We start from the raw sequence: 23145 nt of genomic DNA on the forward strand, positions 1-23145 counted from the left end.
GCAAAATTGCCCCATTTGTAATGTCAGGCAGGGGACTGAGTCTCTTTGGAAAGAACTGGCTGGGAAAGATAAACCTTGAGAGTCTGCTAAGTTCCCAACTGGAAACCAGGAGCACTACTACAGAAAAAATGAGTGCGCAAAGACCCAACAGGAGAAGCCTGTAGAAGTGTTCCACTGGGTCAGAGTTCAAGCTGAAGTCAGCATCTTTCAAAACAAAAAAGAAAACCTATTAAAGGGCTTTTGTGCTACAAAATTCAATCACCTTGCAATGTGTGCCGCTGGAAAGATATGAAGGAGAAAAGGGAAAGTTAACTTGTCTCTGGCCGAGTTAAGAAACAAATTGGCTGAGAAGGGGCAATGATATGAGATTCTGTATGAAACTATTAGTGAGAATAGGAAAGAATTGAAAAGCTGAAGCAGCAGTTGTGTAAGAACTGGAAGGCTCTGAGTTCTCAGAAGAGCTGTCAGAAAACCCAACTGAGTCTAGTCCAGCCAATAGAGAAATTAAAGAGAAGACCAAGATACAGGCCAGTGCAACCAAGAAAAGGACACGCAGGAAGAAAAAGAGCAATTATTGGCAATCCTCAAAGAACAACAAAAAATGTTTTTCTCGCTGTTGTTGAACTGCGATGCTCAAAACGTCTGAGAACGCTTCCTGAGAGACTTGATTTGTAAATAGCTATTACTGTAAATTGTTTGCATGTTAAGTTTGTCAATTGTATTTTTTAAGTAAAGGGGGAGGGATGTGGTAAAGTGGAGTACCATGTACCTTTAAGAGAATGCAAGTGGACTAACCATGTGACAATACTGACCTATCAATGTACAGCGTGGCCTACTAGTTAACTGTAAGTCTAGAGTTGGAGATGGTTGGGGGAGCACACAGAGATTTAGTACTCTGCCTTCTGTTGCAATAAACAATCATGGTTTGTTCTTAAGTCAGTCTCTCTACGTTGTTGATAGTGAGCATCAACTAACAAGTGTACACAAAGGCGTGCAATTCGAGTCTACTTAACTAGTGAACTCATGGACTCAAGACATAAAACAAAGCTTATAGATGCTTTCAGTATAACAGAACGAATGGTGACTTGGGAATTATTGTGCTTTGTAGCCGACAATAATGAGACTCACTAATGTTAAAGCTGTCATGTGCCGCATACATAGTCATTTAAAGTACAGAGTTGAAATGCCTGATAATGAAGGTATGTATGGGGATCTGTTTCAAAGGTATTCACATTTCTGTGTGTAACTGGAACATCACAAATACTGTGAGGTAGAAATTGGACCTTGTGGTGCCCATTTTACTCATGCACAATGAGTGCAACAAGAACCTATTTCTGGGACTTATGCCCAAAGGACACATGAAAGACCATTGACTTGATAATGGGTCTGGCCATTGTACAAATGTATCTGGTGCAGTTTAGAACAGCTGTCAGGCCCTTAAATATATTGATGAAGGGTCTAATGCTTGTTTCAGGCCCCCTCTGGAAATTGGGATATTGCAGAGCAGAGTAGGCCTGCTCCATTCAAGATTATTCAGTGTCTGCTGAGACCTTAAGCGTTGGCTGCCAACAAAAGGGAAAATAAAAAAAAACAGTAGAAGTTTTGCTGTGGAGCCTGGAGGAGAAAAGCAGCTCCCTAAATTCCAGATTATTTTGATCGGAACCACCCATTCCCACTTCCCTCTATCTTCCAGGACTTCTCAAATCGGTGGTAGCAAGGCCAGCAGTCTGATTTTTATTTTCTTCCAAATGGGCAATCTGCCAGTGGAGACACACGTGGTGCCTCGGGCCTCACAGTCCAGGTGCATATTGCAGCAGCATCACTGTCTTCATGTCCAAAACTAGGTGTTGTCAAAGCCCTACCTGTGTTCATATGTAATATTGGTATGATTTGGCCATATAAGTGTCTGATTCATTGGCCAGGATACACTGGCACTGCAAAATGTGAAAGATTTGCATGAACAAAATCCTATGACAGAAACAATGTTTAAAGTGGTAAAAGCATTATTAAGTTATGGAGGATAGAAGCACGTCAAATACTAAATAGAAATAAATAAAGCAGCTAGCGATTCCTAGTAGAATGGTTACATAAAATCTAATTCCACAGGACACAGACCATATCAACAGCTCAATCTGGTTGAATTCGAACATGTGTTCTAAGGGAGTGCTGCTTCATTATGTATGTTGTATTGATCCTTAGCTACTGAGTGGTTGTCAGTGTGGAAATGAAGTGATCCTGAGGGGTATAAACAAAGGTCGATGTGTTATTATCTGCCAAGGTCTTCAGTTCTTATGTGGACATCCAATTCTAGTGTTTCAGTAGTATAAAGGCATTTTCTTTAAGCCCCATTGTTTCCAAATTATTCAAAACTTCTATTGTTCCATTAAAACTTCAGTCCAAGCAATATTTTTCTTAGTTTTTAACTAACTTTACAGTGTTGTTTTTCAAAATCATTACAACATGAAGAGACATATAGGGTTGAGTTTTCCCTCAGGGCCAGGTTCAGAGATACTGAACCTGGCCCTGGGGGTTACAGTCACCCATCGTGATTTTTATGGGGGTATCCCTTAATTGGCATTGGCGGAGCCTCTACAGGGTGGCATGTGGTTGCCCCTGAACCCAGGCAGACTGGAAGAGCCTCTAGGCCTGTTTGGAATGCTGCCTCCGCCACACCCCCCCACCCTGGCCCGCCACCAGGCACCCACCTCCAGGCACGGAACCTGGCCACTGGCTCCCACTGCCTGTAGGGACCTGGAGGTCCATTGGAAAATTCCAGTTGGTCTCCTTTTATTGGCCTCAAGTGGCTCTTAATGAACTTGATTTTCTACCTGATATGTGCAGGTGACTAACCCAAACCACACCCCCCCCCACCACCCCCCCACCACTCACACAATGTCACCTCTGCAAAATTGGCCTGGAGGCAGGATAGAGCTGGGAAGCTGGCAGGATAGAGCTGGGAAGCTGGCAGGCCTTTTTTAAGCTCTTGCCACTGGCATTGGCAGGGTGCAAAAACCCAACCCATAGGGTGCAATCCTAATCTTCAGGATAAGTGCGATTGGACGGAGGTTAACATTTCACAAGCGGGAAATGTGACCATAACGCAAATTGCATTTATATTGTGCCTTTAAAAAAATCCCAAGGTATATTGCATAAAAATTGACACTGAGCCCTATAAGATGATGTTAGGGCAGGTGACCAAAAATTAACTCAAGGAGGTAAGTTTTAAGTATTGTCTTAAAGGAAGAAAAAGAAGTAGAGAGGCAAAGAGGTTTAAGGGGAAATATTCCAGAGCTTATGTAGTTTTGATGATGAAGTGGACATGTGGCGAGAGGTTCATTTTAGGGAGAAACAGGACACCAAGGTTGCAAGTTGTCTGCTTCAGCATCAAACAGTGGCCAGGGAGAGAGATGGAGTTACTGGATAGGGAATGGAGTTTGTGGCAAGAACTGAAGACAATGATTTCTGTCTTCCCAATATTTGGCTGGATGAAGTTCCTGCCCATCCAGATGTCAGCAATGCATTGTGAAAAAACAGAGATATTGGAGGGGTCGAGAGTGGTGGTGAGATGGAGCTGGGTGTCATCAGCGTACATTTGGCACCTGATGTTGTACTTTAAGATGATGTCACTGAAGAGTAGTGTTATATGCGAAACAGGAGTGAACCAAGGATAGATCCTTGCAGGGGCTCCAGAGGCAACAGTGTCAGATGGGAAGAGAAACCACTACAAGTGATTCTCTGACTACAGCTTGATAGATAAAAATGGAACCAGGTGAGGGTAGTCCCATCCAGCTGAACTACAGAGCAGAGGCACTGGAGCAGGCTGGTGTGATTAAACATGTCAAAAGTTGTAGGCAAGATGGAACAGATAGGGAGGAATACTTTACTATGATCACAGTCACAAAAATGTTCAGGTTTGCATCCCGTGGACTTAAAGGTCACCCCAGGGGGAATGCGCAGGGTGAGTGATGGTGACAAGGGCATCAAAAATGAAACAAAAACAAAAAAAGCTAGAAAAACTCAGCAGATCTGACAGCATCTGCGGAGAGAAAGGCAGTTAACCTTTTGAGTCTGTAAGACTCTTCTTCAGATGCTGTCAGACCTGCGGAGTTTTTCCAGAATTTTATGTTTTTGTTTCAGATTTCTAACATCCACAGTATTTTGCCTTCATCAAAAATGAAGCTGAGCATGTGACTGCACAGGTTGGTAGCTGCAGACAATTGGGAATTTGGGAAGTGTTAGCTCCAATTTCTAGTTTTAACTGAGATGGTTGGGGGTTGGGATTTGGTGGGGGGTAGGGGGAGCCCAGACAACAGGTAGAATTTTACATCAGCGGGATTTTTCGGTCCCACCGAAGACAATGGGCTTTTGAATGACTTGCTGCATTTTATGGCCCCTCTCCTGCTGAGACAGTGTCGTAAAATTCCACCCAACAAACCTGCTCTTTGGAGATGAGTCCTTAGTTTAAATATTTTAATGAGGCTAGGTGCCTCACTTTTTCCCTGAGTTTCTGATTCAATGCTAGTGGGCTGGGTTTTTCAGGCCTCGGGAAATGCGAAAGCTGAAGGAAGGGATAGATTCAACAAGCCTTGTCAGTACTGTTTGTGGGCCAAGAGGAACAAGCGTGCTATTGCGGGATCAAGAAAGCAAATCTGTAAATCTAAATACATTAATGTCCACTCCACTGCTGAGATTGTACCCTTCACCCCACCCTACCTCCACTGAGATCAACCCGTGCCTTTAACTGGCCCCCCGCGATTGAACCCTCCACCTCAACTCCCAATGCCAACCCCCACCCCACCCCCACTGCTCATGACCAACCTGATGTCCAATCCACCTACCTCTCCTAACCAATCTCATTGGGCTATTCCACCACCCTAACCAGCACCCCTACCCCCACCCCACCACCAAACCAACTACCCCCAGCCCTACCAATGTCCTTCAACCCACAATTTTTTTCCTCTCCGCTCCTCAGCTGCAGCCTGGTGCCAAAGCCCTTCCCACCCAACAGCCAGCCAATCTTTTCATCTGGTGACGTAGGAGCTGGGAAACTGAATCCAAAAATTTGGATCAGGTCCTACTGTTAAATTTGGCAGCACCCCGGGATGCCCTTTTTTCCCAACTTTCCCAGCTGCTAAACTTTCCCGCACCTGCACCAACCTGGTCGGTACCAGGGATACATACACTGAGTGGTCTTTCAGTTGGTTTATGGTAGATTCCTCTTTAGATAGAACGGAATACTCTCTCAAAGAAACTCAATATGATCTGCAATAGTCAAGTTAAATTAATCCATTCAGATATCATTGGGAGTTATTCATCAACTTAAAGGTCTGAAGCCAGAAGCTCAGTGATTACATCCACATTTGCCTCAGGTACTTTACCAGTGATCCTCTGAGTTTAGTATAATCATGAAGGATTTTACACAACACAGCGTGGCACAGAGGCACAGGAGCAGAGAAAAACTGCTTTTACCAAACTGAGTCAGAAGCAAATTACATAATTATATTACAATCTGTATAAAATGCCAAAGGATTTCTTTCATTTAGATATAATGAATGTAACAGAGCTCCAAACCCTATGTTGTCTAGGAATGGACATTTATTCTGAAAGACCCAAAGTATCAAGTGCAGCAGCACAAACAATATATCCTCAAACTATCCCTTTAATGAAGCCTGATGGAGCCTGCAGGCATCCATCCCTGTTTTATTAAAGTCAGCTTGATCATTTGCGTTGTGGGTTGAGCAGTTATTCCTTATCGTTTATCACTTTCACACAAGCAGCCATTAAATGTGTTAGGACTGGGATCTCAGCAGCTGAGCAAGTGTTGACATAATCAGCCTCCTCGCGCAACTGCCTGATCTGTACACCATTAAATCTCTCTGCTGCTACAAATTGATTTGAAGATTCCTCTCGTTGCTTTCCAACCCCTGCATGGACTCCCCCATCACATGTTCAAGGATCTCCTCTAGCCATACATTATTGCCAGAAGTTTGGTCTGCACACTGGCTGACATGATTAGAAGCTACTGCTTCAGCCATTACACCCCTGCTTTCTGGACTACTCCACCTTGTTGACCCACCCCCAGTTTCAAAGATATCCTTTATCTCATTTTTGTCAGCCACCTTGAAGGACGCTTTGAGATGTACATTTGTGAAGAAAGCAATAGAAATCCAAGTTGTAAACCCAAATGCAAAAAAACCCCTCTGGATTCTAAAGAAGTTGCGGTAACACAAAAATACATACAGAACTAATTTGCAGTTAATTTCACCTTTATCTTTTATGAAGCAGTTGCCCATTTACCCTTGTCAGAATGCAGATCCTGGCTGAATGCATCTACTCTGAACCCCAGTGTCATTTCAGAACTGGAAAATCTACAATTGATACAATCTTCTCAGTCTGCCAGTTGCAAGAGAAATATCGTGAACAAAGAAAACCACCATATATTGCCTTCATCAATCTCACCAAGGCATTCAACAATGTGAGCAAAGGGCAGAAGGGATATTTAAGCTGATTGGAGAAAATTGGCTGCTGCTGAAGCTGCACAATGTGATTCGTCTATTTCCATGACAGCATGATGAGTAAGGTCAGCTACGAGGGGGCAACACCCAAACCCTTCGAGATCTGCAGTGCGGTCGAACAGCACTGTGTTCTGACACCAACGCTTTTTGGCATATTCTCTTCTGCTGTCATATGCCTTCAGGTTATCTACAGAGAGTGTCTGCTTACATATCAGAACTGTTAGAAAGCTGTTCAACCTTGCTTGTCTGAGATCCAAGACAATGATGCATCAAGTGCTCATCAGATAATTGCTCTATGCTGATGATACCATACTAACATCCCATACCGAGGGGTACCTTCATCGGCAAATGGACAGACTTTCTCACACCTGTAAAGGGCCTAGGTTTGACCATCAGCATCAAGAAGACAAATGTCACTGTCCAGGATGTGTCACCTGTCAGCATTGACCATGTGACATTGGAGGTTGTTGATAGCTTCATATATCTAGGCTCCGCAATCACCAGAAAGCTGTCACTTGATGCTGAAATCACACATTGCAAAAGCTGCACTGTTAAGTCCAAACTGAGTAAGAGAGTGTGGAACAAAAGCTACTTGACTGAGAACACCAAACTGCAAGGCTACCAAGCCTGCGTCCTCAGTGCACTCCTCAATGGTGGGACCTGGACAACATACGCTGGGCAGTATAAATGGCTGAACAGTTCCTACCTTTTCTATCTTGGATGTATCCTCAGCATCTCTTGGCAGGTCAAGGTCACAAATTCAGAGGTCCTGGAGCGTGCTAGTTCCATCAATACACAATCATTCCTAAACCAACAACATTTACTCCGGCTCAGCCATGTTCATTGCATGTATGATGGAGTCTACTCAAAGACCTTCTGTACAGTGAACTGGCCACTGGGTCCTAACATCCTGGGTGTCCATGCCTCCACTACACCTGTAAGTGAGATATGAAGATGATGGACATTGACACTGACAATTGGGAGACAGTGACTGATGGCCACGACCTCTGGAGGCTGAGTATTTGGAAGGGCATTGGAAGAGGCGAGCAGAAACAAAAAGCTCAGCTTGTTGAGAAGGCCCAGAGAAATTAGAGGCCAGCAAATGGTGCACCTTCTCAGCCCACTGTCTTCCTCTGTAGCAAATGCAGCACAGACTGCCATGCCAGAGCAGGGTTCCTGAGCCACACCAGGCGATGCTTAACACAGAACTGACCACCACAGCGCAAGCCATCATATTGTAAGACAGAAGGCTGTCTTAACTATCTTTGACGTACATTGATTTGAATTTCATAGAATAATTTAAATTTCACAATTAAATGATGCTTTAAATGTAAAAGACCTGTAAAAGTTGGAGAACAATGACAAAAGCCAAGGTAACATTTATGCAATATAAAAGTGCATCTTTATTGAAGAACTAAGTTACCCTTTCTCTCTGTGCCTTATATAGATATTCCATACTGCTTCACTGATTGTATATTGATGAATTTAAAGATAAAAATTGCTTTACTAGTTTTCTGATTATAAATCAAGTATTTTATTTCTGCCAACATATTAATGTGGAAATGAGAAAAACTATTCAGCCCATCTCTGATGCTTTGCTGTTCAAACACATGTACACGACTGTTATGATCCCAGCTGATGTTAATACTGGACAAGTCAGATCCCAGAGTGATCCTAACTTTTTTTTCAAGGAACCGTGGAGGTCAATTACTGAACACATTCATACAAGTCTGCCAGTATACTGCTAACACAAAGAATAAAACCTTTATTAAACAAGAAAAAATGAATTATGTTACACTAGACAAAAAGGTTGAAAAGAAGTCAATGCAGATATTAGAAAATGATTCAAACTCACACTATTGCTTTTATCCTAGCAACCCTTACAGACACAAAAACCCAATGAAGATTTACACTATCTCAGCACCAAGGTTTCTGCTTTGTGTTTTCCTGACTCTGTGTGTCTCTGCGCCACTGTCACTAAGCAACAGCTCAGTTTTTTCTACTTTATATTTTTATTAATTTCACTAAATTACTAACCCCTTGGTAACCTATCTCTTCACTTCAAGAGTTGTAAAACCTCAATAAAAATGTATGTTAAAAAAACAAGGCCCCAGACGTCCTGGCATCAGCTGGTGAATTTTCACCTGAACTTTTTGTTATTTTTGTATTTTACTTAAATTGATTGTAAACTTACTTTAATTCAGCTTCTAGCTGTGACAGGAGTTGACTGAAAATAATCATTAATAATAGTTTGCAGGAAGGTGTGAAGAACTAGCAAACATTCAAAGTGAAAAATATCTGAAGGCCACGGGAAAGAGTGGGAAGAGTGGAGACTATAGTTTGATAGCTCTCGAGGGCTGAGTGGCTGCCTCCTGTGTCATTGTATTCTTTCTGTGGTTTCAGACGGCCAGCGTGCCCCTGTCGGTTTCTGTGTTTGTGTGCAGACTTTCAATGTCCATTATTTTAAAAATGAAACTAAAACCAGGTTTCACATTTCTTAACACCCAAATACAAAATATAAATTCAACTTAAACCAAATATTGTTCCTAATACGGCACACTGAGGCTAATTTAATATAACTGCTTATAATATTACACATAATATGACAAGCTTATAATATTACACATACCTTTTATGACATTACCACTAATTTCTCAGTCACATTTATAATATCTGCATTTGTTTGTGATGAAACAATGAAAGACTCACTACAAACCTATTTCTGTATTGCCATTACTGGTCTGTAATAGCTTCAAATAATTGACGATTTTAATATTAAATGTTATAGTTCTGATGGAGCAGAAAGATGAGATACCAATCTCCATCGAACAGAAAAATACCTGGCTGAAAACAGAGCCACCACAGAGATCACTTGGAGACACAACAATGCCCCCAATTTCTTCTCTTCACTTCTGGACTAGATACCTCATGGGTCTCAACATTTACAGGACACAATGTTCACAGCAGGGTTGAGGGATGGGGGTGGGGAGGTGGGTGTGCGCTGTGCAGGACATGTCATTTGTATGCCTGGCATCAGTCTCTTAAGGAAATTCTGCTGCTTGGAACTCGGTCATAGCTGCAGACTCCCAGGGGGATGGTAAAAATGCTTTAGGAATGTTCTCAAATCATCCCTGAAGAGGTTAAACACCCCCATTGACTCATGGAGGTCCCTGGCCTGTGACTGACCAAAATGGAGAAGGTTCACTCTGGAAGGCACCAAACACATAGGGATGCTTCATTGGGAACACGCGACAGTGAGGTTGAGGCATTGGAGAGAGTGCACAAACTTCCAAATAACTCATCTGATGCTAGGTTTTCTCTTCCATAGCTCAGGTTTGCTGAGGGCACCTTTCATGCTTCCTTTCACTGGCTTAAATAACAAACTCATCGCACCCCATGGATCAAACCTGCAACCTTTTTAGTTATATGCCTCATTTCTAGATCATGTGGTTCATTTACCAAATAATATTCTAAGAGATTCTTCTCTGACTAGCAGCATCTTCAACAAACTACCTTTTCACTTAGAAAATGGAGCTTTGTCTTCTAAGCTATGCGATAGTCTATGCTTTATTGTTGCAGAATTTACAGAGTTATTTATATTGAAAGCACTTTCCCTCAAACACATCTGCTGGCTCAATGAGTTTATATATTAAGAGCACAGGTAAACCAGCATGGGGCAGTTTTAGTTCCTGTTTTGTCCTGTTAGTTGGACAAACCAGGACAACAAGGCTATTGGAGCACTCCTGGGTTAGGGAAGAGGAAAATCTGAAACAACATTCCAACTTTTGATGCCTATCCAGTCATCCCTTTTGGAAATGCATTTTGGTGAATGTCAGAATAGGATCCATCTCAGCTGTGATAACTGCTGCAGTTGTTTAGCCTACAAACAGGAACACATGCATTGCGTAGTCAAGTTGCAGTTCTTGGGTATCGGGAAGAAGAAAGGCACAGGAGTAAGGCTGTGGTAAGATGAGGGGGGTGGTGGGGGGACGAGCAAAAGATGCATGCTTACGCCATCTGCAGCTTGTACATGAGGGGAGATTGTGGGCTGTGGAGTAAGTGCAATGTGAGAAGAAAGGTTAGATATGAGGATACTGCCATCTTTGATGGTTTTAGCCTGGCCGCTTGCCTCGAGTCCAATGATAGTAACTGCCATCTTTTCCATCGGGGTATGGATATGCAGTCACACCTGTCTCCCACTGATTTTCTCCTGCTGCCTCTGGTTATGCACCACATTGTCCTGCAAGAGAGAGGAAAATGTGCCAGTGAGTTTGATGCAAAGTGTTTGAGTGATGTAGCTGTCATGGTTGAATAGCTGACAGCATGTGTGAGGGTGAGGCGAAGCTATAAATAAAATATAAGCTAGAGATTGTTGGTGGGTGAATGATGGGGATGTGGTGCATTGAGCAGTGTGTGAGGCTAGTGGTGGAGCTGGTGGGCTATGGCATTTGAAGATACAATCACTGACTTAGCCACGTGTGTGAGGTTGTTGAAGTTTTTGTGGCACTGCATCCAGCTCCTCAGGGCTTGACTCCTGCCATTGACCGTCATGAACATCTGGTCCTACAGCCTTCACAAATTTTGTCTGGAGGGGTTCCTGAGCATTTATGTGACTAGATCACATCTCTCCTCCTCTCCACCTCCTGCAGTAAAGGCTGCAGGACAGCACCAGCAAATCTTGGAGCCCACACTCTGGCATGTTGTGTCTTCGCCAGGTCAAAATTACTTTTGGTACAACTTTCAGCACTTGCTCCAGCTCACAGTGTCTCCCCTTTAAGAGGATCAGGCTTGCTTTAAGTAGTTCAGGCCAGTTTTAACTCATGTTAGCCAGTCATAATTTTACACTCCCCTGCTCAGGCGCACAGTCACTATACAGCACGCACAGCACTGTCTGCTTGCTACAACAATTTAAATTAGCATGCAGCACAAACTTTGCATCAGAAGCAATGGACATGGAATAATCCTCTGTCCCCACTCCCACACCCTTTTTCAGGCCTTGTCCAATTTTGCACTCTATCAAATACTAAACATGTCCCACAGCTCTGCAAAAAATTTACAAAACAAGATCTTGCAAATAGAATAAAGAATGCACTGCTAACCTGTCTATTTTTGCTGTTGTTTGAAGGAGCAATGCTAACAGGAAACCTAGATATTGCTTGATATAAAATGTAAAAACTTTCTTTCGATTACTAATGTTTCTCACAACGCATATGCAAAAACTGAGTCCAAGAAATAGGACAAAAGACTGCAATCCTTAAACTGGCTTATAAAGGTGTTCATGGTTGGAACAGACTTATATAAATGCTGCAGTTGTGAGTTCCTGAGTGTTTACTGAGTGCTGATGGAAGCAAGATTTGATTTCAATAAAATGCAAATTTTGGAGATTCGCCTCCTAACTAAAGTGAACAGTTCTTTTTGAACCTGGAATGATGATGCTGATACTAAAGTATTAATTATAAACTATTATATAAAAAAATGAGAAAAATAAAATACACTGTCCATATACTTGTTCTTATATAAATTACAGTTTCCAGGATACCATAAGCTTGTATTCATTGCCATTCTGCCGTAATTGATTCTTTGTTGTTTTCCTCAAAGCATTCTATGACAGCTTGACATGCTGCTGCTAGGGAACAAATTGGTGCACATTTAGAAAATAACTTCTATTATTTTGTTGACAGCAGTGTCAAATAACTGTCTTCTTGATCAGAACAAATGCAAACTTATTTTGCAAAATAAAAATAGGTTCACTTTTAAGCTAAAATCCAAAAGAATAACTTCACATAAACAATATTTCCACAGAACTTGAAGCCAGGGAGTCATCTCCAAGAATAAGCTCCACGTAACTTCTGAATTTAAATTAATCTGGATCATTGTAACCTGGATTTATTCTAAAAAAAAACTGTTGACCCAAATTAGTGATGCATAATCATGCTGTAAGACATTGATATACAAACACAATGAGGTCGATTTTAACTCTCAGCAGGTTTCGAGAGGGAAACCACATTGGAAATCAGTTGGTTCTGACTCAGCTGGCAGCAGATTTGAACTGCCAGGCATCATAACCATGCTGCTGGACCATTTTCCGCCTGGAATGGGCAAGAAGCAGTTGCCGGGCTTTAGAAATTCAAGTGGCCCATGGTTGGTTATTGGCACTGAGCTAAGCATAAGGAAGCAGAGCTAAAGAATATCTTGGGAGAAAAAGGAAAGCACAAACTTTTGCTGACTCAGCAATGTTTAAAGGACTGCAGCTTGTCTGTATAAGAGAATTGCTTGTAATTTGTCACCAAAGGTTGGAAACAAATTTGGCATTGTCATATTTACTGTGATGAAGGTTCTAAAGGCTCCTGCCTTCAGCGATGGTTTGTCAAAGGCAATGCAGCAAGACCTTCAATGAAGCATGGTAAGCCTATTGGATACATTTCCCAGGTGCAAGTCCCATGGATGAAGGTTGCTGACAGAGTGAATGCAATATCCCACATCTACTACACCTAGCAGCAAAAAAGGAAAAGGTTCAGTGGCATCAGGATAATATCAAACTAAATGCAATGACCTTTGTATACACAAAACCTCTTCCTTCATACAGGGCATAATGCTCATCATTTGCACCCTCAAAAGAATACGCTGCAATGCATGAACAGAGCATTGACTATTTTTAATTACAACATCCCCTTACTTAACACAAACTGTACAGTACATTTGCACTGGAGGAAAATACCACCTTACATGTAATTCTTCACACGTAATCCACAAAAGTTTATTGACAGAAAAAACATGATGTAAACTAGTACAAGATAGCCTGACACGGGAAGAAAGCTGGTCAGGACAGAAATGCTATTTGGGTTCTTCAAAGGTTTGATAGCATCTTGATAAATGCACACTTGTTTACAGACCAAAGTTATTCAAAGCTACGAGAAAGGAATCAAGATAGGCTGTGTAATACTTTTGGTTTTAAGGAGAATCTGAGGTTACCAGTATTGCTACTATTTATCAGTGCAATTTCAGTGATTTATTGGTGGAATTAAGTTCCTTCCACCACAATCTTTCCCCTATGATTCCCTTCCCCACCCTTGGGGCAGAATTTTCAGGTTGGGCCCGGCCCACTCGCTGATGCGTAAAATGATGTGCGGTGATGTTGGACATGTGTCCGGTCGTCACCGCATGTCATTTAGATTGTCAGTTCAGCGGGCACATGCCTCAGGGAGATTTCTGCGCTCTTTTGTGCGCATGCCCCGAATCAGAGAATTCCCCCCACCCCGTCTGCACAGGGAGCGCACAACGCTTCCAGGTGTGCCGATCGGGTTCGTGCTCACTCCCACCGGCCCCTGCACAACCCCCCCCGACGGGGGTGAAGCTCAGCCATTGGTTTCCCCTCCCCTGCTCGTGGTTAGCCTCCTGGTTCTGTGAATTTTCACAAAGTAGCTGTTTGCGCAATACCAAGTGCAAAAGATAGTCAATATCAGAGAACCCAATCTTTATGAGGAACAAACAATAACACTTGCAGATGTCATGTAATCTGATGTCATGTGATCAATCCTCTAGCAATGCTTCTGACCAGGTTTTGGCATTCCGAGATGATTTCCTCCATCTACGTAGCCTAGCAGCGGAATGTTGGTAAGGCATGGACTGGTCAGGTTGCTTTTTTCAAGCTTTTAACATATCTACTTTCTGCAGCCAGACATCACCACAGCAACAGCAATAATGAATATAGCACTAATGTAACAAGCATCTAAAGATGATTCAGTTACAGGCATGAAGAAAAGGGACAATGAACCAAGAAAAAGGAGATGAGGATGGACAGTTGAAAGTTTTGCTGAAGAGATAGATTTTGAGAAAATTTTTAAAGCTGGAGAGGAAGAGGAGATTGGGAGGAAACCACGAGGAAATCAAGAAAGAAGGACATTCAGTCACCATGATGGGGTGAAGGGAGATGGGATTCACCAAAGGCTGGAGTCTGCGGGATGGAGTACCCAACATTATAGTTGAGACTGAAGATCAAAACTTGGGTCAGAACCCTGATTCCATCAGGATTCCATTCTGTTCTTTTAGCTCCAGTAATTTCTGGTGGGGGGTTGGGCACTGAGAGATCTTCGGCAAACCCCTTTCATATATGTCAAAGAGGTATGTCCTGTGTACTATCCTGAGAATTCTTCCCCGTACATCACAACACCACAATGGAGTTCTCAGCAGCTGATGTCCCAGAAAAGGCCCTGGGAGGGATTTGATGAGCTTTAATGTCTTAATTTAGGTTCCTTTTAGAGCCAGAGCTATTAGGCATTTGGAAGGACTACAGGGTCATTCTTGCACAGCACCTTTTGGTCGCTCCACTGCCAAGAGGCATTAACAGCCTATCTTAGCAACGCAGCTGAACTGATTGTGCAATTTGGGATAGGGTTTGTGGCTTTGAGTATCGGTGTAATTTTGATTCACTCTGTAACAATTTACTGGTGGAATGGTCCAATTGGAACTTTGGCCCTGTAATGCTCGGGGTGAGGAGGAGCAGGTAAACTGAAGGAGATTGCAGAGCTCGGTAAGTTGAGGCCACAGAGGATTTAAAGATGACCACCGGAATTTTCACCAGATGTCATCAGGCCTCATTTTAATCGCATTGACCCATGTGATCCCAGTGGTGTCAGGCAACCTGCCCCAATTCGAAAGCAGAATCTCCAGTAGGTTCATTGCTCATTTAAAGTATAAATTTATGGCTGGCATTTCATTCCATTCATATTGTCTTTGAGAAGATTGTGGTTGGTCTTCTTCTTCAACTGCTGTAGTCGTTACAATATATTAGTTCTCTCATAATGCTGTTGGGTAGGCAGTTTCAGGGTTTTGGCCAAATGACGATGAAGGAATGGCAACATATGTTCAACTTGGGATGGTGTGTGACTCAGAGAGGAACTTGGAAGAGACAATGGTCCCTTGCACTTGCTGTTCTTATCTCTCTAGGTCGTTGGGTTGAGGGTTTGGTAGGTGCTGCTGAAAAATCCATGGCAGCTGACTGCATCCCGCAGATACTTTCCACCTCTGCCATGGTACGCTGGTGGTCAATGAGGTAGATGTTTAGGCTACAGCATGAAGTGCTGATTAAGCGGACTGCTTTGTCCTGAATGGTTTCAGTTAGACAGGAGAAAGTACAGTTTTATCAAATAGAATGGATGATCCAAACCTCAGTGATTGGTACCCAAAAGTTGTTCACAAATAGACAAGCTGACTGATTTCTCTGCATCCCTTTTTGTTCCACAGTTCGTTCACAGAAAGCTGTGCTCTGGGAACATGGTTTAAAATCCCACCGTGGCATTTTGTGGAATTTAAATTCAATTAATAATTAATCATTCTGGAATTATTTGGTAAATTTTGACCATGAAACCATTGTTGATCATCATAAAAACCCATCTGATTTGCTAATGTCCTTGATGGAAGGAAATCTGCTATCCTTACCTGGTCTGACCTACATATGACTCCAGACACACAGCAATATGGTTGACTCTTAAATGCCCTCTGAAATGGCCGAGCAAGCCATTCAGTTGTATCAAACTGCTACAAAGTTTAAAAGGAATGAAAGCGGATGGACCACCTAGCATCGATCTAGGTACCAGAAACCACAACAGTACACCCAGTCTTGTCAACCCTGCAAAGTCCTCCTTACGGACAAATGGGGGCTTGTGCCAAAATTAGGAGAGCCGTCTCACAGACTAGTCAAGCAACAGCCTGACATAGTCATACTCACAGAATCATAGGTTACAGACAATGGTCATAATTTCCCTTCCCTGTTGGGTGTCATGGCGGGCACAGGCAGACAATATGGCGGGAAGACCTAAAACCGGTCTTATGCTGTCGTGAAACCAGTTTGCAATTGTCTGCTCCGCCCATCAATGGCGGGCCGTGTTTCCCACCACCGCCATCTGGAACCTAATTTCAATACTTCGGCATTTCATTAAAAGTCCTGCTCGCTGGAATCATTCTCCCACGCTGGATCATCCAGGCTCTTCAGCGTGATTGCACCTTGCTTGTTTCCTGTGGCTGCGTAATTAATGAGGTGGGGAGCAAACGATATGGCACAAAAAACAACAGGTAAAACATCTTTTTGCATGCCCACCACTGCACTTAGTGCAAATCTTGGACGATTCTGCCCAATGTCCTAGACATCACCTTCACCATCCCTGGGTATGCCCTGTCCCACTAACAGGACAGATCCACCAGAGGTGGCAGCACAGTGGTATACAGTTGACAGGTAGTTCCTCTGGGAGTCCTCCACATCGACTCCGAATCCAATGAAGTCTCATGGCATCAGGCCAAACATGGGCAAGGAAACCTCCTGCTGGTCACCACCTGTTCCACCCCCCACACCCCCACCCCTCCACCTGCCCCACCCCCCGTGCCCCAGCTGATGAATCAATACTTCTCTATGTTGAACACCACTTGGTAGAAGCACTGAAGGTGGAAAGGGCACAGAATGTACTCTGGGTAGGTCTTCAATGTCCATCACCAAGAGTGGCTTGGTAACAACACTTCTGGCACAGCAGGCCAAATCCTAAAGGAAATAGCAGCTAGACTGGGTTAGTGGCAACAATCTTCAACCAGAAGTGCTAAATGGATGATAGGTCTCGGCCTCTTCCTGAGGTCCCCTGCATCACAGATGCCAGTCTTCAGCCAATTCAATTCACTCCACATGATATCCAAGAAATGGCTGAAGGCACTGGATACTTCAAAGGCTATGGGCCCTGACAACATTCCAGCAATAGTACTGAAGACTTCTGCTCCAGGACTAGCCACGCCCCTAGCCAAGCCATTCCAGTATAGCTACATGGCATCTACCATGTGGAAAATTGGCCAGGTATGTCCTATACAAAAAGCAGGATAAATCGAACACGGCTAATTACCGCCCCATCAGTTTACTCTCAAACATCAGCAAAGTGATGGAAGGTGACGTTGACAGTGCTATCAAGCAGCACATACTCAACAATAACCTGCTCACTGATCCTCACTTTGGGTACTGCCAGGGCCACTCAGCTTCTGAATTCATTACAGCCTTGGTCCAAACATGGATAAAAGAGTTGAACTCAAGAGGTGAGCATTTGACCGAGAGTGGCATCAAAGAACCCTAGCAAAACTGGAGTCAATGGGAATAAGGGGGAAAATTCTCCACTGGTTAGAGTCATTCCTAGCAAAAAGAAGGTGGTTACGGTTGTGGGAGGTCAATCTTCTCAGACCCGGGACATCACTGCAAGAGTTCCTCCGGGTAGTGTCCTAGGCCCAACCATCTTGAGCTGCTTCATCAATGACCTCCTCTCCATCATGAGGTCAGAAGTGGGGATGTTCTCTGATGTGATTGCACAATATTTGGCACCATTTGTAATCCCTCAGATACTGAAGCAGTTCCTGCCCATATGCAGCAGGACCTGGACAACATTCAGGCTTGGGCTGATAAGTGGCAAGTAACATTCACGCCACACAGGTGCCAGGCAATGACCATCTCCAACAAGAGAGAATCCAACCATCTTATCTTGCCATTCAATGGCATTATCATCACAAAATCCACCACTAGCAACATCCTGGGGTTACCATTGCCAGAAACTGAACTAGTCTAGATATATAAGTACTGTGGCTACAAGAGCAGGTCAGAGGCTAGGATTCCCGCAGTGAGTAACTCACTTCTTGACTCCCCAAAGCCTGGCCACCATCTACAACGCACAAGTTGGGAGTGTGATGGAATACTCTCCACTTGCCTGGATGAGTGCAGCTCTAACAACGCTCAAGAAGCTCGACACCATTCAGGTCAAAGCAGCTGCTTGATTGGCACCCCATCCACCACCTTCAACATTCACTCGCTCCACCATTGACGCAAGTGGCAGCAGTGTGTACCATCTACATGATGCATAGCAGTAACTCACCAATGCTCCTTCAACAGCACCTTCCAAACCTACAACATCTAGAAGGACAAAGGCAGCAGATGCATGGGAACACCACCGCCTGCAAGCTCCCCTCCAAACCACATACCATCCTGACTTGGAACGATATCACTGTTCTTCCACTGTTGCTGGGTCAAAATCCTGGAACACCTTCCCTGTGGGTGTACCAACACCATATGGACTGCAGCGGTTCAAGAAGGCTTAAGGGCGGTTAGGGATGGGCAATAAATGCTGGCCTAGCCAGTGATGCCCACATCCCGTGAATGAATAAAAAAAGTACCAGAATCACCTCTTACAAGTTCGGGGACAAGATCCAAGCTAGTTTATTAGATTGAAAGCAAAGATTTAAATAATTAAACCAACTGATACCAAATATAATGAGAGCAATAGGCCAGTGTCAAATCTTGGAGAATAAAAACAAAATATTACTAAACAATTTATGTTATTTTAGTTAAATGCAGCTATTCCAAACTAGTGAACAAAACATGATAAAATATCATGATGGCATTCCGACCATTGCTGCTGTTCGGCGATCTGAAGGAGTTCACAGTTGTCGCAAGTGGAACTGTCATAAATTATACAATACAAGGTATGTGGTTTATGACTATAAAAATTCCAGTACGATATTAAAGTGTGCTTTGCTCCAGATTAATGTTACAAAGTATTTTATTGCAGTATGCATGTCTGTTTCAACTTCCAGGTTAAAGCTTCACAGAGTGACCTTAGATGTCATAGAGCCTGGAGTAAATGGGAGGGGTTAGTGGTGATGAGGAACAATGTTACACTGGATAGAGTTCACCACAAATGGATCTACAGAAGATACAGAGATACTACTAAATAAACGAGCACTGAGGACAGACGGTAGAAATTTAAAGTACATCTTTCTTTCAAAAAGAGTAGAAATATCTGAATTCTCATCCTATCACCAAGGGTTGTCTGGTGAAATAATGATTCTTTCTGTATAATACAGTATATTGGGGAGGCGAGGTGCATATGTTACAACAATAACTTGCATTGATTTTAATGACTTTTAAAGTCGTAAAACATCCAATGCGCTTCACAGGAGTATAAACAGATAAACATTAATTTCAGTTAAGCTATTTTACTAGAATCTGATCCTCTGTATTTCTGTGCTTTGTCAGTATCGTTATGGATTTTGCTGTGAAAGAGTGGCACTGCAGTTTTCAGGAGGCACACGAGGAGGATGAATAAAATTACACTTAAAAATAAAGTCGAAATTTCGACACATTCCTTTGGCATTCAATGGAAAGTTATAAACATAAGAAATAAGAGCGGGAGTAGGCCATTCAGCCCTTCGAGCCCATTCCACCATTCAATGAGATCATTGGTACTTTGGTAACTGCATGATTACATCACTGATTTCTGATCTTACCCATGATTCTTTGGGAAATGGGTCTTTCTTTGACTGGTAGTTTTCAGAACTATGACTAATAGTTTTAAAGCAGCGTTTTCAAAATGCACACAGCTATCACATAGGCCAGAATATTGTTGTCGGCGTGTGGGAGTGGGCCCGACACGTCGACGCACAAAATACGTCAAGACCGTAAAAGAACCAATTAAAGTTGTTTGCAACACTGCCCATCCAAACCTTAAGGTTGGCAGGTGGGCGGAAAGCCCAAGCGGCCTTCGCGTTTTTTAGGAAACCTCATCCACGGGTGGGATGAGGTTTCTTAAAGCTTTTATTAATTAAATGAAAAAAAATTCCTAAATATAAAAACATGTCCCATCTCATGTGAGAGTGTCACATGAGAAGATGTTTAAATAATTTTGCATTTTATTTGTAACAAAATTTTTTTCATCAACTTAATCTCCCTGAGCAGCTCTGTGCCTCAGGGAGATTGCTGCGCTCTTTTGCGAAAGAGCGCAGGCCCAAACTCTTCCTCCTCCCCCTGACTGCACAGGTAGTGTTGGCTAGAATGTCAGTGCATAGCATTGAGGGCAATTCACACTCGCTTGAGGATCAGGCAGAGGCAGAGTGTGCCGAGGGCACCGGCAGTCAGAGGACTGCTGGAGACCAGGACGATGCTCAGTCAAGGGCTGATGATGAGCCTCTGGAGTCATCCATTAGGTGGCAGATGCTGGATGTCCAGCGAAATGTGTGGGAGGATCTGGTGGAGATCCAGGAGAGCGTGCATGACATGGTCTCTCTTGTGGAGGAATCTATGTGGAGCATGAGCAATGCGTTGACCCTCATGGCCGAGTGCACAACCTCCTCCATGGAGAGAGTGATGACTCTCATGGAGAAGCAACTCTAGGGACAGAATCAAGGGTTCCTGGGGTTGCACTCTGACCTGCAATCCCTCACACAGGCAACATCAGGAGGTCAGTGTCAGTGTGGAAGATGGATGAGGCACCTAGTATCCCAGCTAGGTGCCTGTCCATCAATGGTGAGCAGAGAGGGTCCAGAGCGACCTCATACTGGTACAAGCTGCTTGTCGTCTCTGCATGCTCCTCTCAGGGCGCTCTGGATGATAACAGCAGCTCCTCTGCTCCTCTGCCAGTGACCATGGCATCTGATGAGGCTGCAATGACCGGGGAGATGCCAGCCATGGCACTGACCACTCCCTCTCAGGTGGGGCCTGCACAGGCTCTGCAGGCCAGAGGACAACCGCCAAGGTCATCGTGGCCAAGAAGACACTGCCAGTGAGGTGGGTGGCAAGAAGACACAGCACTTGCAAACATAAGTTTAAGGCACCTTGAGCACAAGAAGGACTGTTCACAGGTAATCTTCTGTTCTGCCATATTTTATGAATATGTTTTCATGTTGTGACCATTAACACCTTATATTGTTATGTTAATTTGATCTGAGTGTCAACATGACATAAATTTTGCTTTGGTCTTAATGTCGTTTTGTAGGTGCAGGACACACCAGTATGTAACGCTGGACGTGAGTGGCTCTAAACTTTATTACACAGGCACTGAGTGGACTTTGGGTTCAAAGGAAAGGGTCATTTCAAACATCCTGGCATGAGGTGGAAGCAGATCTTTGGCAGTCAAGCTGAAGGAACATTGGATCAAGGTGTCCCTGGTGTCCCTGCCTCCCTGAAGCATACAGAGGTCTGCTTCCATGCCCTCAGCATTCTCCTCACCGTGCTCCTCTTCTGACTCATCACTGGATTCATCATCCGTGGCTTGTGGAGCTGCCTCAAGATCATCTTCCTCCAATGGGTTCCCCCTTGGGTTGCGGAGAGCACAGTACGCAACCACTATCAGTGACAACCACTCTGGAGGGTATTGTAGTGCATTCCAAGAACAGTCCAGGCATTGGAAGCGCATCTTCAGAAGACCTATGCTCCTCTCTATCACTGCCCTTGTGGAGGCATGATTCCTATTAGAACGCTGCTCTGCCTCTGTTCTTGGGTGGTGGAGAGGCGTCTTAAGCCACCTTTTCAATGGGATAGCCCTTGTCACCCAGCAGCCATCCATCCAGTCGGGCTGGAGCAGTGACCAGCCTTGGCACCTGTGAGTGCCTCAGGATGTAAGCGTCATGGGAGCCGCCAGGGTACCTTGCACAGACTTGCAGAATCTGTGTCTTGTGGTTACAAACTATCTGGATGTTCATCAAGTGGAAGCCCTTCCTGTTGACAAAGGCACCCGGCTGACACGCTACCGTCTTGCTGGCCACATGTGTGTAGTCGATGGCACCCTGGCTGTGGGGGAACCCAGCAATCACTGCAAACCTTCTGGCTCGCTCAGCCAGGCTGGCCTCATCCGTACGGAAATGAATAAATGTCACTACCCGCCTGAAGAGAGCATCAGTCACCAGTTTGACACAACTGTGGACAGCTGATTGGGGCATTCTACAAAGATCCCCTGCTGAGCCTGTAAAGGACCGGAGGTATAGAGGTTGAGGGCCACTGTGACCTTCAGAGCCTCTGGCATGGGGTGTCCACCCACACAGTCGGAGCTGATCTCAGGCCCAATCATCTGACAAATGGAGGTCATGGTATCTTTTGAGAGGTGGAGCCTCCTTCAGCTTTGCACCTTGGACATGTTGAGGTAGCTGCATCACCACCTGTAAACTCTGGCAGCACGATAGTGGCATCTTCTGTGGCCCCTTACGCCTTGGACTACCTCCTAGCCTTGCACCCCTTGTGCCTGCACCTCTCCTCCCACAGGTTGCTCTCCTGGATGCTGCATTGGGACACCTGGCCTCCTGTCCCTTCTGCCCCTCTCTTCCTCCTCAGGTGGGGTGTCACCAGTGGAGACCACAATTTACCAAGGCGCCTTAGACAGCACCTACCAAACCCATGACCACTACCATCTAGAAGAATAAAGGCAGCAGATAAATGGGAACACCATCACCTAGAAGTTCTCCTCCAAGTCACTCACCATCCTGATTTGGAAATATATCGCCATTCCTTCACTATCGCTGGGTCAAAATCCTGGAACTCCCTTCCTAACAGCACTGTAGGTGTACCTACACCACATGGACTGCAGCAGTTCAAGAAGGCAGCTCACCACCACTTTCTGAGGGGAAACTAAGAATGGGCAATAAATGCTGGCCCAGCCAGTGAAGCCCACATCCCATGAATGAATTTAAAAAAACAGGGTAACAGAAGGCTGTCTGGTGCCTGGAAGGGTCCACACAGTCAAAATCCTTTGGGGGGGGTGGGGGGGAGGCCTTGGATACACCAATGAGTCATGAAATGAAGCCTAGAAATGCTAAGAATGAAGCTCCAAACAGAGAAGGAGCTGTC

General features: G+C 44.1%; 1 protein-coding gene across 6 annotated transcripts in view; it reads right to left on the reverse strand.

Moving 5' to 3' along the window:
• The window catches only part of cers6 (ceramide synthase 6), a 319130-nt gene that overhangs the window by 117786 nt on the left and 178199 nt on the right, over positions 1–23145 (reverse strand). The gene's annotated exons all lie outside the window — the stretch shown is intronic.

Source organism: Carcharodon carcharias, chromosome 12, assembly GCF_017639515.1.
Source record: "Carcharodon carcharias isolate sCarCar2 chromosome 12, sCarCar2.pri, whole genome shotgun sequence".
Taxonomy (NCBI): domain Eukaryota; kingdom Metazoa; phylum Chordata; class Chondrichthyes; order Lamniformes; family Lamnidae; genus Carcharodon; species Carcharodon carcharias.